We start from the raw sequence: 7,926 nt of genomic DNA, 5'->3' as shown, positions 1-7,926 counted from the left end.
CTCGAGACTGAAACCTCTAATAACCTGAAAAATAAATCGTGGGTTAAACCCTACGAGCAAGTTCACTCTACCAGGCCTCTGAAAACCAATAAGCAGATCATCTCTGATCAAAACCAAACCTAATAAAGTTTTAACTTTAATAAAGCACGATATACATGTCTATATATAATTTTATATACTATACTAATCACATCCATTAATAGGTTTATTAAATTTCCATACCTATTAAATAATTATTAAAATAATATTCATACCTAGACCAATCTACCATTTCATTTTATAAAAACTCCTTTGACCTTTATCCCATCCTAGTCAGTTGTTTACTCATTTAAACAACAAATTATAATAAAAGAAATACTCTATTTAATCCCAACCCGATAATGATTTTAATTGTTTAAATCACATATCCAAAATCCAAGTTTTGACAAATCATCCACGTCTTCCCCAATATTATTTTATTAATGTAAAATAATACACTAACCAGTAAGTACTAAACTATTCTCATTTAAGAATATCTAACCCTAATCCAATCCATACATACAACAACTATAGATGATATTTTAATCATCTAACACATAACAACGTAATTATGCTTTGGCAAATCAACCATGCCATTGTAAATATTTTTATTTATATATTGACAATTCAACCATGCCTCCATAAGTATATTTATTTATACATTGGCAATTCAACCATGCCTCCGTGTATGTATATTTATACATTGGCAATTCAACCATGCCTCCATAAGTATATTTATTTATACATTGGCAATTCAACCATGCTTCCGTGTATGTATATTTATACATTGGCAATTCAACCATGCCTCCACAGGTACATTTATTCATACATTTAATTAGCAATTCATCCATGCTTTCCATATAAGTATTCTATTCATACAAATATTTAGGTAATATATTTAATCATTTGACAATTCATCCATGCCCACACTTTAACCATGAATTAACTTTAAAATTAACAATACGCTAAATCATACATAGCCATCACATGCATATTATACGCATATCATTAATTTAACAACCAGCCTATTAAGATATGCCAAATAAGAATGATAATATTAATCATCTTAAATGATTTATATATATATATACCTACACATATGTTATTTAATGTATATATGTGTTTAACACCTTCTTTAATAATCCTTGATTATTTAAAATCAATATACATACATACATACATACATATATATATATATATATATATATATATATATATATACACTTCCTTCCATAACAAATTATTAATTTATTATATTTACACAAATTAGTGCAACTAAATATGTCAGAAATAGTTTCCTTTAAATACTCCATATTGGTTTAAATAGTTTTCCGACACTTTCTCACTAAAACATAAATATCTCCTAGTAGGTTGGGAATCTGATAATGAAATTGGTACCATTGGAAAGAAGACGAAAAATCCTTGAATTTGAGCTCAAGAATGACCCAATTTCGATTTAAAATAACTAAGTTATGACCGTTTTAATTTCTAGTGTCGAATTAGGCCAACATAGTTTCCCACGCGCGCCCACGTGCTTACTATGCACTTGCACGCGCTGGATTCAAGCCTCCTTGTGTGCTGGTATTGGCTAAGCTCTTTCAACTACCGTGAGCTCACCACACTGAATCCATCACTTCCTTTATGCCGCATCCAATGGTCATAAATGAGTGCGCAAATGAACACGCTCACACTAGATTATTTTCTATTAACTATAATAGATCTAAGGTCCAGATCAGCGAGTGCACCATCTTCTCATGGTCTACAATACACCAAATAATCCCATAGTTGACCAGACCACTTCTATGGTCCAGAAACACATGCGCACCAAAGTTTTATGCGCCGAGATGCACCATATCAATTCACATAAGTTTAATTAATCAAATGGCCCTAATTGGCGTATACACCCTATTATCCTACACCGCGCCGCACTGGATCAATTCTTTATTGTGCCGCCGCTCCACATGCGCCAGTTACCTAGTATATATATATATATATATATATATATATATATATATATCCTAACAAATAATAGGAAAATAAATCCTAATAAATTCCTAAAAATATCAGAAAAATTCCAGAAAATTACAGAACAATTCTAGAAAATAAAGAAACCATAATTAACTCTCTTGGGTCACAAATCCACCTATAGATTGATTTTAAAATATACATAACACCTATATATATCAATTAAAATCCAATAATCTAAAAATCAAATATAATAGTTTATACTTTTTAATTATTCCGATCTAACCATAATTTTTAAACAAATAAATTTAATTAAAGTCTTCATACTCAAGGTGAAATCCTTATGAGTTCTAAGAGGAAAGTTAGAGAAAACTCGCCTGAAGGTTTCGAAACGAAACCGACGCTTTAAGCTTTAATTATCTCTTCCAATTCCGACGTCCTCCTTTTCAGATCCGATCTCCTCCTTGTCAGCCCTTCTTCTTCCTCTCTCTCTGTCTGTTTTATTTTTTCTAACGTGTAAAACCTTTAACCCTAAAGCCTTATGTGTATTTTTATACACCTTAAATTCCAAATCCTATTCCAACTAGTATTATGAATTAAAATAATAATCTTTAAATAATTTATATCTATAAACATATATATATATAAATATATATTCCTTCCATAATTAACTCATTAGTTAATTAAATCATATATACTTATAAATATCAATAAATATATATCTATATATATATCTTTCCATAACAATTATTAATTAATTATATTTATATATAATTATATATATATATATATATAATTATATATATATATAAATATAATTGATACAAAAGTGATCATTTAAATAATTAAATAACCTTCATTAATTAACCCAATAAGGTTTCATACAAGCCCAAGACCACATCTTTTGGTCCAACTTTCCTTAAGCCCAATCCAATTAATTTAAATAAATAAGATAATTAATTAAATACAGAAATTAAAATACTAATTACATGAAGCACATAAACAAACAAGAATTTACAACTAAGTCATATAATACCAATAAAATCAACACACCAATAATTCAATCAATAATCAACCACACAAACAATCAATCATCATACATAATCACGAAATATAACTTAATTAAAATAAGATAATTAATCTAGCACTCAATAAAATAAAATAAAATAATTAATCCTAATTAATAAATCTTTTAAAATTATCGGGGTATTACATCCCAAGTCTTGCCAAATATGCAAAACAATTATACACATACAAATCAAATCTAGCATACATCATATGTCATGCTCCTTACAATAGAATTTAAAATCATGTTAAATAACGACAGGTCACATTTAGCAAATAGGCACATAAACATGTTATCAAACCAAACATGTTATCATGAAGCATATAAACATATAGAGCATGGAAACACAAGTGTGATATGCACCCAAAACCCGTCGTCTAAGGTATTCAAATCTAGGAGCTCTAATACCACTTGTTGTGACCCGAGTTTTTCAACCTGATACGTCAACGACGACCCGAATGTTGACCTGGTACCGGATCCAAATTGCAAAAGTAAAGATAAACCAAGGTCTCTAGAGATAGAAGTCACCCCTAAGACACCAATGTGACCTTCCATGAAGTCACAAAACTTAAAGAGAGCAAAAGAGCGAACGAGAGTTAAAACAGGCAAAATTCGTCAATAAAGGGCAAAATGGTCAATTCACAATAAAGAGGAGAAATTTGACTCCAAGTAAGTCAAATAAGGACCACACAACCTATACTGATCACTTCACAACATTCCAAGAGGTTTTAAGAACTTTGGACAAGAATCCCACAAAACGCCAATTTCCCGGTTCGAACCAAATCCCGACACTACTTCACTAAAACTTTAAAAACTCCCACTTTATTTTGAATCTGAGAATGGCATTAGTACCATTAGAAAGCTGACTCAAAATCAATAAATTTAGGCTCAAGAATCATACCATTTGGATTAGAAATAAAGGAGATATGACCATTTGAAGTTGGAACTTCAGTGCTGAAACACAACAGAGAAGCTGCATGCAAACAAGCTATTTCAGTCGACCGAAATAGAGTTTTGGTCTACCAAACTGGATAGAAAATTTTTTAAAATCATGATTTTAAGGAGTCTTCTGTTCGGTAGACCGAATTGAACCATCGGTCAACTGAAATAGGCCATTGGTCGACCGAAATGGCCCTGAAAACTGAAATTAGCTACTAGAATTGATGAATTACAGTGCAATGAAGCTAACAAAAGCTATCGGTTGACCGAAATACCTCAAAATGCTGCTATAAGGCCTGCTATATGTCAAAGGTGTTAAGGTTCAACCCATGCTTTGAATCCCATGATCATTTGGTTCAAAATTAAAGTTTAAAGTTGATTTTCAATGAGATTTGAGTATGTGGACATGTCAACAACCTTAGTATGAATAATTGAATATAAAACAATGGCTCATGGCCTCATACATGCCCATTACAAGATTTTCATACGTCAAACCTCCAAATTTGGTTTAAATGCATTTTTGCAGCAAAAGTTGGTACCAAATGAACACAAATGCTAAAATAAACATGCTTGACCCTTGGCCTCATTACATACATACTTAGAATGTCAAAAGTAAGCAACTAAGTATCATTACATGTAAAGGAAGCTACATTGGCTTCTAAAACACCATACAACCATGGTATACTAAATATGATAATCAAAAGTAAGGTATGCTTAACACTTGCATGTCATTATACAAAAATGCTTCAAATCTCCAAACCAACCAAGGCAAGTGCAAATCTCCATATCTTAAATCCTATACCTGAGCAAATACCCCTAGTAACTTCGGGGTGAGTAAACAAGTTTACTCGTAGGGAATGAGCGTGCATCGACTCGATTTCTTATAGATTTTATATTAACTTAAAACAATATAAAAAGATCATGCCACCTAACGTCTATGTCAAAGGTTAGACTCAGGGAGCATCTTAAGCTACCTTAGAACATTTCCAACACAAATCACATCATGCTTATAATCCCAAACAACATAAGGGCATGCTATACAAAGCAACAAGATGTAGATTCTCAATGTTATCAACTTGAAATCTAAAGAGTGAAAACAACTAAAATTGGTCATGCAACCTAACGTCTATGTTCCAAATGAACCTATAAGATCATTCCTAAGCTACATTTGAACATTTAGCATATATGTACTTAACAACATCAAAATTTTATAATGATTTATTAAAATTATAAAGCATAGAAGTACTTAATAACAGCAAAATCGCCAATAACCAAAACCACAAGTCACAATTAAACATGATTGTCAACTTAGAATTGAATGTAAAATCAAATAATGGAAGACTTGGACATCAAGCTCGGAATTCTTCCAGGACCTCAATAATTATTCCGGGCATTAACCCGCTTGGAAGACCACCGTAGTGCGCATTATCTCAATTGGGCAGAACTCATACCTCCCGCACTAGAGCCAAACTCTAGCCATGTCACTTGTAACAACAATGTCTCAAGAATCCAAAATAAACCAAATAAGTTCACAACTTATACATAATTTATATAATGCACAAAATCACCTTCCATGGACAAGTAGGTTAAAACCACACAATCCATGCCTTGGAGTTTAAATTCTAAAATGGCATATATAATGTCAATTATAAAGTGTGCAATTCATTACACAAGGCAATAATATATTCCATAAAGAAAACATGTTCTATTGAATATAAATATAACAACAATGTTATCCAATGCTAAAAATACAACCAAGTGAATACACAATAAGTCCAAGTCTATGATTTGAATATGGAAACGACTCCTAAAACACAAATAGATCCATGGAGCCATTAGATATAATTTAATTAAACAAAACAATTAAATTCTCTAGATTTCAAATTTATTCCAAATGTCCTCATTTTAATATATGTTAAACAACATGTCACAGTCATTACATATATCAAATCAAAAGTATAAAATGAGCAAGATACCATCATATAGAATTTAATTAACTTAAGTCAATTTAATCTCTAGACCTCAAAAGTTGTTCAAATAGTCTCAAATTAATACATATCAAGCACTAAATCATGGTCATACCATATATCAAGTCTAAAATGGAATACAAGCAAAACACAATTAACTAGAATTTAAATCAATTTAAATTCATTTAATCTCTAGATTTGAAAGCTCATTTAAGTCATTCCAATTTAATATATCACAACGATCAAGTCATGGCCATGCCATATATCAAGTTTAAAATGAGTTATATACAAGTTATGATACATCATAAATTTCTCAAATTAACAAAGGACATGCATTCAACTTATATTTCATACAAAAGCAAGTAAAACACTTGGACAATAAATTATAACACCCACTACCTCAATAGAGAATTGAATCTCTATAATCCCAAGCAACCAAGCTCAAAAATGGAAAACAAAACAACAGTTTTGAAGAGGAGAGTGAGAGGAAACTTTTGTCTCCCAAGGTTTTAAGTCTAAGGTGAACGGAAGGCCCTTAAAAATCAAGGTCAAAGTCTAAGCATCAAGCTCCTCTAATGGTGGCTAGCGTTTGTGGTGAGGAAGATAATGTTACAAATGAGATTAAGTGTGAGTGGAGGAAATAGAAATCCTCCACTCACTATGTGATCTTACACTACCTCTCATACACACATTAATGCAAGACCAATTTATGAGCTTACGCTTGTCACAAATCCAAGGCACCTTCCTAGGCTTAATCTCAAGTCTACACTTGTCAACCATCTAAGCCAATAAGTACTCCAATCCTAGGCCAACAAGTGAGTGAATCTCCACCCCCAAATGTCAATAGATTATGCTTCCAAGTCTCTCCACCCAAATGCCAACAAGTGGCTCCATGAGAATGTGACACTTGGCACATTTTCCAAAAATTGCAAAAAGGTCCTTTTTCAAAATATCTTATAAATTTAATTACAAAAAGGTCCCTAAGAAAAAAAATAATTATTTTTCATAATTACACTAAACCCCACAAGTTAAGAATATTACAAAAGTTATGCATCTATACCCTTTACAAGAAAAGTAAACACTGAACATGCTTTTCTAAGAAAGTAAAAATACACATGGCATAGAATTTAAATATTATGAATGCATGCAAAACCAGAATCAAATCCGAACACGAAAAGTGAGGCTTTGCCAACAAAGTGACAAACGGGAAAAAGACGAAATAGGGAATAGTGTCAAAAAATGAAAATGTGGATTTGATGCGGTCCTCAAAAGAAGTTGTCAATCCAAGGAAAAGAGTCTCGAAAACTATTCCAGAGCACTCGAGACAATACTAAGTGATGAGAAACCGAACTCAGAAAAGAAAAGATCAACGAAAAAAAAATATCCGTAAAAATCTGAGAAAAAGAAAAGGAAGAAAAATGAACGGGTCATTACATATATATATACATATATACCTATATATATATATACACTATCCATAGGTAATTATCCGTACCCATTACTCCTCCTATCCAAGTAATCCATGGGACCCAATTAGTTGGTCCATTACTACTATCCACAACCAACTCCTTTAAATATAAGACAAAATAAATATTTAAATCCAATAAATTAAATTACACATCATTAGGTTACAAATAATTCAGTTAAATCATTTAAAATCAAATAAGCTCACAAAACACATTTAAACACTTAATCAAATAATCAATTAATCAATTAAATAATTTAAACACATAAACAAATAATCAATTCAATAATCTAAAAATGCATATAAAATAATTAAATAAATACCGAAACTATCCTTTTAAAATTAGGGGTATTACAATTTCTTTCCTCACGGTGAGAGATTGAACTCATTGTTTTTGAGGTGCGTTTTCTATAAGGTGTCTTTTGAGAGGCATTCCATTTTACCTTTGATTTTATGACATTGTTATATATGGTCTCCTTTGCATGTTTATATGCTTTGTCGTATCG

This window comes from Cornus florida, unplaced genomic scaffold (assembly GCF_030987335.1).
Source record: "Cornus florida cultivar Cherokee Brave unplaced genomic scaffold, ASM3098733v1 CherokeeBrave_3.0.0_Hap2_Chr02, whole genome shotgun sequence".
Classification (NCBI taxonomy): domain Eukaryota; kingdom Viridiplantae; phylum Streptophyta; class Magnoliopsida; order Cornales; family Cornaceae; genus Cornus; species Cornus florida.
Note: the sequence above shows the minus strand (reverse complement) of the source record.